Genomic DNA, 10,466 nt, shown 5'->3' on the forward strand with positions numbered 1-10,466 from the left:
ATCATGCGAAACTCAGGTTGCAACAGAGAAGTGATTTTGAAATGGAAGCGCCTGGAGAGAGATGCCATGTCTGCGGAAAATCAAGCGCTTGATGGGAAAATAAAGAAGGTCAGACTGATGTGTTTCTAAACAGAATCTAATTTTCTTCCTTCTTTCAAACAGTTGCAGCAATGGAGAACTTGAATGTCTGGCTCCCWGATCTTACTGAAGAACTGCAGGGTAAGAGTAATGCACAAGARCTAAAGCTCCTGCTTGTTTCTACTGTGCAACAGATTTTGATGTAGTTGTTCTGAGTCAACGAAACTCATTTCCTGTGAAAATGTGCTGCTTCCATCTCCTCCCTGTCTGTAAAATATCTTCTCCTGAGGCATTAAATGTGGTGCATTTCAGGGTGAATGACAAGGATTTGCTGCAATTCCTCTTCTGGTCTCTTCATTTTAATGTGAATAACCAGGCTGAGAGCCCTCTCTCTGCACCCTGCATCACACAAGGGCSCCTAACAGGCCTTAGTCACCCATGGCGGGGTGGCAAGACGTGGCTGCAGCTCCTACAGGGATTTGCCCCTTTTTCTTCCAAGACATTTTTCAGGGGACCTTTTCTGCTTATGCCAGTTACTTTGGGAACCAGGAGAAAACGAACCCCGTCCTGCTGGGAATCACTTGTAAAATGTCTAGCCACCAAGAACCCAGCTACACTGTTCCTGAACAGTGTTCCTGAACACTGAAGAACAGTGTTCTTCAGGAACAGTGTTCCTGAACACTGAAGAAACAAACAATGTAAATTATTAAAGAAACACACATTCTTCGTAAGCTTCTCTGTAAGACAGACAGATAATTTTGTACTTCCTTGCTTTCCTTTGGAAGTGAAACATCCAGCCCAATTATCTGAGATGCTGAAACAGCCCACGTGCCAGAAAAGGGCCATTACGTCAGTAAGACTCAGGCTACTGCTTTTTACTTCCTTGTTCTCCATGTGAAAAAATAAACACAAAAAAACCCCACACCACTTTTTTTTTGAGGAACTGGCCTTGTATATGCTCCTTAGACCATGTTCAGCACCCTAATTTTTCCAGGCAGAAGTGTTGTTGGTGACATTTTGCTATCAGATACTGAAGGGACCACATCTCTGCTTTCAGGTCCTGCAGTGTGTTTCTCCAGCTCTTCACAAAGATAAATACTGTGCTCCTCAGCTCTCTCCTGCTTGCTGGCTCTCCTGTGGGTGAGGCTCTCTTCCCCTCTTCGGTTTTCCCTTTGTACAGCGGGCAGCAGGGGCCACCTCTCCCACAGAAGGGATGAGCCACTCRTCTGCACAGCAGCATCTACTCATGCATGCCAGGTTTTATTGGAGTGAACTTGGCTGTCCACTCACTTTTCCTTCAGCTGCTCACCAGATGCCACGCGCTGCCTGAAAGCCAGAGGGAAGAGAGGAGCCGAGGCCACGGCTCTTCTTTACCTATTGCTCGAGACATCGGACCCAGCTGGGTAYAGGCAGCTGCCCAGCTCCAAGGGAAGGGCTGAGTCCTGCCTGGCTGCCCTACAGCTGTTTTACTAAGCCACTGTGCTGCCCCTGGGAGCTGACACCTGCCWCAGCACTCCACTTGGAAGTGATTATGAGGGAATAACAGTAAAATGCCTAGGAATGCTGCTTATAAAAACCACTTGGTTATGGTGATGATGGAAGCTGAAGATAGATACTATTTTACTCTAGCTTGAATTGGCTTCCTCAGGACAAAAGCCTTGGTCATTTAYGGTGAGAGGAAACCTTGCCTGGAATGGTGATGCCAAAGGAATTTCTCTGAATCCATGYGGTTCCCAATTTATTTTTCCTCTCTAACTGGATTCTTGACCCTGAAGACACTTGTTTGCTGTTACCCAGGCTGGAGATCCCTTATCTCCAAAAGTGGAAGGAATTCTGAGTTGAACCGAGGAAAAAATCTTTGGCAAACCTGTGTGGCCAGTGCAGTAGTAACTAACAGGAGCAGAGAGATGGTGCCACATGGTGCCAGGCYAGGCAACCAGATTCAGAAAGGCCCCGCTGCGCTTCTCACTTGCCCTGTTGCCCAATAAAAATGAAGCAAGTGCAGCTCTGCAGGGTCATCCTCATCATCACCATTAATCGTTATTAATGCGTCACGGGCTGCATTCATTCGTGCCCAGTCACGCACGGCCAAGTATTGCACCTAACAGTGAGGAGACGCACACACCTTCCTGCTCTCGGCGCCGGGCTGAAGTAGGAGCCGCTAAGAATCACCTCCAACTCCGGGCACAGAAGCCCCGGGCCCTTCGCTGCCTGCCTGGAGCCCTCCCGGGGGATTTTCCGGCAAGTTTTCCATTCCCGGGAGCTTTGGCGGCGCCGGCTTTGAGGAGTGTGGGCGCCACAAGAGGGTGCTGGCCGGGCGGCCGCGGCGCAGGGAGCCCAGCGGGGACCAGAGTGAGGATGGGTGAAGCGGCCCTGCAGGACGTGAACAGCCCTCTCCAGGTAAAGCAGCTCCCTGCCGACACTGCTGTCGCTCCAGGGAGGGGGAATTTTCACGGCAGTAGTGGTGGGGGTGAAGAAAGGGCAGGAGAAAGGCTCCTACCACGACTGTTAGAGGTGGTGGAGCCCCAGATCTCTCACTCGTAATGCCTCGTACGACCGCTCGCGTGCAAAGAGCAGCGTGGAAGCAACGCTAAGGTCCCCCTTTCTTGTCAGACTGCCCTTAGTACAGCTTTGGGAAACTCYGTTAATCCCTCTGTGTAAAACAGAGAAAATCTAAGCAGTTGTATCAAGTACATTTTTCTCTATGTGTCACAACAGATACAAAATTGAAATTCCTGAAGAGGCTGGAAAGGAATTCCATGCATTCACACGGGGAAGAAAGGGCTGAAAGTTCATCCCAAGGCTCAATGGATGAAGATTCACCAGGTAAAGAGAATTTATTTTACTTTTCTCTGACACATATATTAATCTTGCTGAGTGTTCAGAAGAGATTCACAGAGGATATCTGCATCAATTCAGTAGCAATTGTGCAGAACTCAGAACAAAGCAAGAAATAATGCAAAAGAAAGCACAGAAAATAATCTACATCTCCAGATTCATCAGCAACAAAACAGTGACTGCCTCCTGTCTCCTACACCCCTGGGGGAGTATAGATATATGTTTTGGAAGTATAGAGAGCTGCTGCAAAATTGCCTCCTAAATAAATTCCTATGAGCTCAAAACTTCTACAGTTCTCAATGAATTATGCTCCTGCTGGAGGCCGAGCTGCAGCAGGAGGTAATAACAGTGGCTGCAGAGCACTAGCTGGTGRTGCTGTAGACCTTCTCTAGCATTTATTTCCTTAATAGGAAACAGCAGCAGTGTATCAAAAGGCACTTGGGCCACCACTAAACCTTTTCATTTAAGGAAAATTGGAGACCAGGAAAGACACAGGCAACATGGAAATGCTAATACCAACACTGGCTTATTCTGTCACAAAATGAGGATCACGAAGGATGTTTCATCTCTAAGAATGGATGAAGACCAAATGAGTTGCATTTAGAAATAACCCTTTTTTCTTTTTAAATGGTTAGTAATKCTGCTGGTGTTTTTGAGTTTGTGTCAGAGCTTTAATGCTATATCCCTTTATGCCAGTTACTCTATGTTCAGAAAGATTTTGCTCTTTCTCCTCTATTYAAGCAGCTTTAAAGAAAGCTGTGAGGCTCTCTGTGAGGCTCAGCTAATAATGGCCCTTGCATTCCAAAGCTTTGATTTCTGCCCACATATCCCACGGCCAATATGAAATTACCAGCAAGCAGCTAGAGTGCTGCAGTCCGATCCTGCCAAACAGCTGGATCCTGCAGGCACATTTTGTGTAGGCCTGATGAAAAAACACTTTCTCAGACCATGTTGAGGAATATTTAGAGAGATAGAAAACTAAAGGCCAGCTATGCAGAGGTGGGACAAAGTCACAAGAGTATTGATTTTCCTGGAATCAGCCAATATGGAGTGAGAGAAGCATCCTTTGCTGTGACTTTCAAACAAAAGTAGGTTACCACTCAACAGGCAYCGCTAGGCACAGGCTGAGCAGCAGTCAGAATTGGGCTGCAGAAAAAGCATTTCCTTAAAGACAAAGCAGAAGCAACATCACAGAGTGTGGCTAAGCACTAGAGTTGAGTCAAGAGAGCAGCAAAGTCGTTGGACAAGCCCTTGTTGTCTGGGTCTGCATAGAGATTTTAAAAAACCTCTACCCCAGTCCCCATGACTGACTGGAGATGATTAGTGAGGACTTGCATCTTGGTCCCAAAGCTTTTCCCTTCCCTCTAAATGAAAACAAATGGAAGAAGAGTACAAGGTAAATGAAGAAACACTCCTATGACAAAGCAGGAATTGTACAAGCTTGTGGTATGGAACTATATATATATATATATATATATATATAAATAAAAGAAGTTAAAGCTACATTTACACACATAACATTTTAAGTTGAAGTTAGCCCAAATTCAAGAGCAGTTTATTTAAAATGTCATCAGGAGATCTAATTTATCCCACAGGAGTGGGAGGACTGACTGCAGTCCCTGTAAGAAGGAACATGGTGGGCTAATGCCCTGCTCGGGTTTCCTTTAGATGCCAAACCGCCCGACTTGCAGTTGAGCTGCCCTTTTTAAAGGGCAGGAGTTGGAATCCTGTCCCACTTCTGCAATCATACTAATTTCAATAGAATTGCATGCGTAGGATGGGCAGCAAGATATGCACTGTCATTATAGTACTGATCTACATCAGCTTCGTCTAATATTTTAGGTACCCCGGGGGAGATTGTTCCCTATGGAGATTCTGGTAAGTGTTCCCAGTTAACTACTTTGTCCTGCTGGAAAGAAGACTCTAACTGGGATTTCTTCTTTCTGACATGTTTATATTAAAAATAATCCTGGTTGTAAATTCAGTGGGTTCCTGAGAGCCTGGCATTAGACCTGGGCATGGTGTGGAGTTGTAGGGGATGGCCACCCACCGGCCAGGTGAGCTGTTGATCTGCACAAGGTGCTTCAGCCTAGTAAGACACAACATGCCTGAAGGGTGGCAGGCCTCAGGCTGTAGGATCAGCTCTCAGCAGCAGCRTCACCTTTAGGTGCAAATACAGTTGCTTGGTTCTCCCTGCGGCTGCAGCAAAAGGGTGTAATGCGTGGCCAGCGCTTAGGTGGCCTCAAGGTGGCACCTGTCACCCAGGCCGTGCTTCAGTCCTAGCTTACTCCAGCACAGGCAACTGAGCTATGACAACACGTGGCTGGAGCAGGAGACCCTGCTCAGTGCCAGGGACAGGTTTGGGGCATGCACAGAAATATCACTTAGGTCCTAGGCTTGGATTCTAGCAACTACAGCCMCCTGTGCCAGTGCTGACAATGGAGGTTAACAAGTTGTCCTGGGATCAAGCTGTTAGCAGAAGCAAATTGCTTCTAACTGTTATAAATATTCCACCATCACAAAGAGATCATAAAACTGTGTTGTCTTTCAGAGATTACCAGAAGAGAAGATGCAATTGCAGATGGTAAATATAATGAAGCAAATGGAGAAAACTTGTTTTAAAAAGCCTGGTTGTTTTTTTTTCTTCAGGATGCTGTCTTTCAGAAATAAGTTTGCTTAGTGATAAGCACAGCAGCTCCTTAGTGCCTACATATTTTTTAAAGGAATATTTGAAGTTTTAGAATAATTATTAACATGCAATTTAATGCTTAAATAGAACAAATGCTGTGCAAGTCTCTCACTGGTACAGGSGTTACAATGTGACTATTGCACTGAGGAAGCAGAGCAGTGCAAGCAGAGCAGCCCCTTGGCAGCTCTGTACTGGCATTCTGATGAACTCTGTGCGTATGGGGCATTCACACGCTCGTGCTGACACACACAGCAACGTTTGTTAAGCAGAGTAGCATAATACTACTAMGCAAATTGAGCTTGTCACAAAACTAGAACTGGGTCACAACCCTCCAGGAATCAAAAATTTACGAAAGTGAGTMAGGTATCAAAACAGAATTTCTCTGTAAATTTTAGTTGTTCCCTGGTTCAAAAGTACAATAGCCAGAGTCTGTAGTTCACTTCAATTTCAGAACTCTTTTCCCCCCATACTGTCTTATTACACCTTACATCATTTCATTACATTCTATTATATAATTTTCATTTATAAAATGGAATTCCCTGCTAGGCCTTGGATGCCTGGACACACAACCTAGTTTTAAGTGAAGCTGGCATCTAAAACGTGAAAATAACCAAGCCCCAAAGGACTTTACACAGCAGACTTCTCAAGCAGTCACCTAGCAAAGGAAAAACAAACTAATAATTTCCAACACAGTCACAGAAAGAGCAGAATTTGGCAATTCTGTCTGCAACTGGAGTAGTGCAAAACCCCAGCTACTTAGACCTCTAAAGAGAGCTAGTTATCATAATGTTCTATTTATCAATATAAAATACATTATAATACACTGGCTAATTGTCAGTTACAGTTCTTAATTTGGAGGATGCAGAAATACATCAGGCTTATATACCCTGGCTGTACCATCATTAGTATGATGATAAAGATCGCTTTATTAAAGCAGCTGTAAGTGTGCAGAGAACCTAAGAACGAAACAGAAGCTCCCTTCTCCTAAAGCTTTATTCCTCCACTGCCATTTTGGAATATTCATTCTATCAGACTGGATGCTTTAAAAACAATTTGGTATTGTTAATTCAACCATCCAATGGTGCTATTTAAAACTGCTACAAGTTATTTGAAAAGTATTTTTGGGGTGATTTTAAAATTGTTAGTTTGATCTTTCTGAAAGGCTTATGTAGAGCTTTCTTTTGAACGAACAAACTTTTTACATAGATTGTACTTTGAGAGAATTAACTGCAGATAGAGAAAAGGAAAGGAACTTAAAACTCCAAAATTTCAGAGTTCCACAACAGGAAAAGACTTTTTTTTTCCTAGCACACAGGAATGACAGCACTCACCTCTCCCAGAGGACAGCATGGTGGATGGGCATACGCAAGGATGGTAAGAATCTTTGGTTATTTTTTTTTATGTAGCTAGTTTCAACCCTAACAAATCTCAGGYCAAAAAATTAGATCTCTGTCAGAAAAAAAGATTCTTTTCTGCTTATGAGTGGCCTGATGAAGCTGCTCCCAGGGACTGCTCACAGGACAACTTAAGAGCACGCATGTGTTTTGCAGCTGAGTCTAATACATGAGGCATCTCCTGTGGAAATGCACTTCATGCACAGGCAGCACACTGTGCCTCAACGTGTACTCATCAGGACCATGCCTGTAGTCATGACCCAATTTCCCCTTTCTGTTTCAGATGAATTCTTCCATTTTGTCATTCTTTGTTTTGGCATTGGAGCTTTACTAGTTTGTTATTACTACTATAAAGGTAAGGAAGTATTTTAACAGAAGTATAAATTGTTGCACCCKTGAAGATGGACAAAGCCAAACAACCATTTATTTCCCCAGATTGGACTATTTCTCTCGGAGTTGGTTTAATCACCTTTGCTTCCCTGGAAACCACAGGAATATACTTCGGTCTAGGTATGTGTGTTCACAGCAGCCAGCTCTATACCAACTCCACTATGTAACCACACAAGACTAGAAAAATACTCTTGCTGAGACACTATAAATCATCTTGTAAGTACTTTGCAGCACCTCATTCGCAGCTGCAGCGTGGCTGGGAGACGCTGCCTCGTTTTCCCTTCCCGAGGATTCCAAGGATCCATGGCAGCAGTGGCTGAGCGCCAAGTTGCCATGACAACGCCATACGGAAGCAGCCCGGCCTCCTTGGCCTCCTCCGCCTGTGAGGCCGCCCAGGAGCGGCCTCAGCAGAACCACAGGCAGCAGCTACCAGGAATTACAAAACCCCAGGGATACCTGGCAATCCTCATGGATTTCGTAGGAAGGATGCAGTTGGCATCGTTAGGGCTTCCCATCCCAGAAGGCTCCTCTGTCATCCCATGCTACGTTCAGGAGGCTATGGAGGATTCTGGCAGCCTCACCATAGCTCTGCTATTCTGCACTATTCTGTGCTATTGCACAGAAGCACCTGCTTAATTTAGTCAGCTCACAGCCATTAATATTGCAAGTGTCTGTGTCCAATTTTTGCCCTTTTCTTACTTATGTTTTGTGTTGCTGTCTGACTTATTTTGAAAAAAATGGTTTCTGGTTTGTTTTCACAATTAGTGTATCGAATTCGGAGCGTACTTGACAGCTTTGTTCCTCTGATTGCGAAATTCAAGCCAACAGGTAATAATGCTTTTCTTACTAACTACAGGTATATTCCTTAGACCTCACTGGCTATTTCATTTCAGCTGATACTTAAGATCAGTTTCTCTAAACTCAAATTTATGATTTTAAATTAAAAAAAAAAGTCTGTTACAGCTGCTTGGACTTAGAAGAGAATTATTCTTAACTCTTTCCAAATGGCAAAGCATTTTCATACTTCTAATATATCTGTCTTCTTGCTGGTAATACCTGTAGTAGAATTGTATAGCACAAGTCAAAACTGAGTTTGTGAGGAAAGTTTCCTGCGCCTGGTCTAAGCAACGTCCAGTCTCACTTCTATTTGTGCCTGTGGAATGAAAGACAGCAAAAAGGCAGAAAACTGTACCTGGGGCTGACAGCAGACACTTGCCAATCATTTGAACACCCTGGTCCTGACTGTCTTCTTTTTATCACGTAGGTATGAGGAAAGCTGCCTAGGAGGAGCAAGTCGGGAAAGCTTCACAAATTCCCTACTGTTGGAATTTCTGGTATTAAAAGAACCGGTTTATGAGAGGCAGACATGGAAACCTCATGGTTACTATGTACTAAACCATGGAAACATGTCATTCCTTCTACTCAAAAATAAAGCTAAAATTGTGATACGGAGTCTCTTTCTTTCGAAGTTCTCCATGGTTCAGCAGAGCTCATTCAACAATCCAAGTCTAGGTTGATAGATCAGTTCCATGTGTTTTAATATATCCCATTCTGCTTCCTTCCCCCATGCACTCATGTTTGTCTGGTCATAGTTTATCCAAGTCAACAAAAAGATCTAAATTACCCTCAGCTGGTTCTGCATTAGGCTCTGGATGTTTCAGCAGGAATCTTGGCACCCACAAAGCCACCTCCTCTTCCCCCCTTGTGATGCTGCAGGCTGGGTACACAGCAGCTGCTTGCTTACACAGCTGAGCCCCTACAGTGCAGCAGCACTGAAGCAGATTAACTTATTGTGGCAGAACTCAGTATAGTGGGTGTAGAATGATTGCACCCAGTGAAAGCCGAGTGAGATTTTATATGTACTGACATAATGGTGCAGTAATGAAATTATTATTAGCGGCAAATTTTCTCTCTTCTGAAGGGAAAAGAAATGCTTGATTTTACCCACTCCCCACACCTTTTTTTTCTTCTGTCATAATTTGCACATTACAAAGCAATTACCTAAATGTGTTGGGGACGTGCTATTAAATTAAGCAGTAAGAATACAGGTTATTTTGTAATGTTATTGTTCTCTTTTACATGTAGCCACCTTGTGTTATATACACAACTACTCCATCTTTCGTGTTTTTACTCTGAAAATAAAGTCTTGTTCAGACCAGTATGGCACTGTTAATGTCAAAAGGCCTTTGTGTGAACTGAGCACTGCACATATAGTCACACTTTCTTCTTCTCTGTAAGRTATTTCAGAAAGGTAGTTTGTGGAGATAGTCAGGATGATGAAAAYGTATTTTACACCTAAACATGCTTTCAGTTTTTCAAGTTTGGTACGTAACAATCCAGAGAATAACCTTTTTTAAAACAAAACGGATACTGCTAACAGGTARCACAGAAGTAGCAAAACATCAAACACTGGAATCAATCACAAGGTTCATCCAATTTATAGCAACTCCCATGAGAACAGTCAGCTCTATGGGGAAAAAAAAAAAAAACTTACCCCTTCAGTCGTATCCTCTTGGGTATTAAGTTCCTGCTGTTGCTTCAGATCCTTTGTCTCAAGTCCATTTCAGCATCTGAAATGCTCCTGCCTCTTYCCAACAGCTCCTGCCTCTTGCTGTTGGCTCCTGCTCTCCCTTCTCACTCTAGTTGCAACATTGCCCAAGCACTCAAAAACATGACCTTGCTTCTTAAGAAGGAGTATCTGTCCTCCTAAATAAACACAAGGCTCACATGAGCTACCACTCTCTGGGGCCAGCAAGTCCTCCCAGTTCACATTTCTACAGTTCTGTTGGTTCTCTTCCTTCCTCTGCTTGTTCCCCAAGAGCTGATGCATCTCCTTCCACTACACTCACATTATCCAGCACAGAGTCCTCCTTCTTCCCTTTCAAATGTCTGGGGGGCAGAACAGAAAGGAAGATCTGAAASAGTGGCATTAACAACCCTCCTCCTACCACACACATTCCTGATTTTCATCACCCCATCCAAGCTCTCACATTTCTGTTCAAAAAAGGGGTGAAATCTTCTGGCAGAAGGAGAACTCCTTTTTTTCACCCAACTCCCCTCCAGACGGGATTTTAATT

The sequence above is a fragment of the Nothoprocta perdicaria genome, unplaced genomic scaffold (genome assembly GCF_003342845.1).
Source record: "Nothoprocta perdicaria isolate Ctin4 unplaced genomic scaffold, notPer1 scaffold_42, whole genome shotgun sequence".
Lineage (NCBI taxonomy): Eukaryota > Metazoa > Chordata > Aves > Tinamiformes > Tinamidae > Nothoprocta > Nothoprocta perdicaria.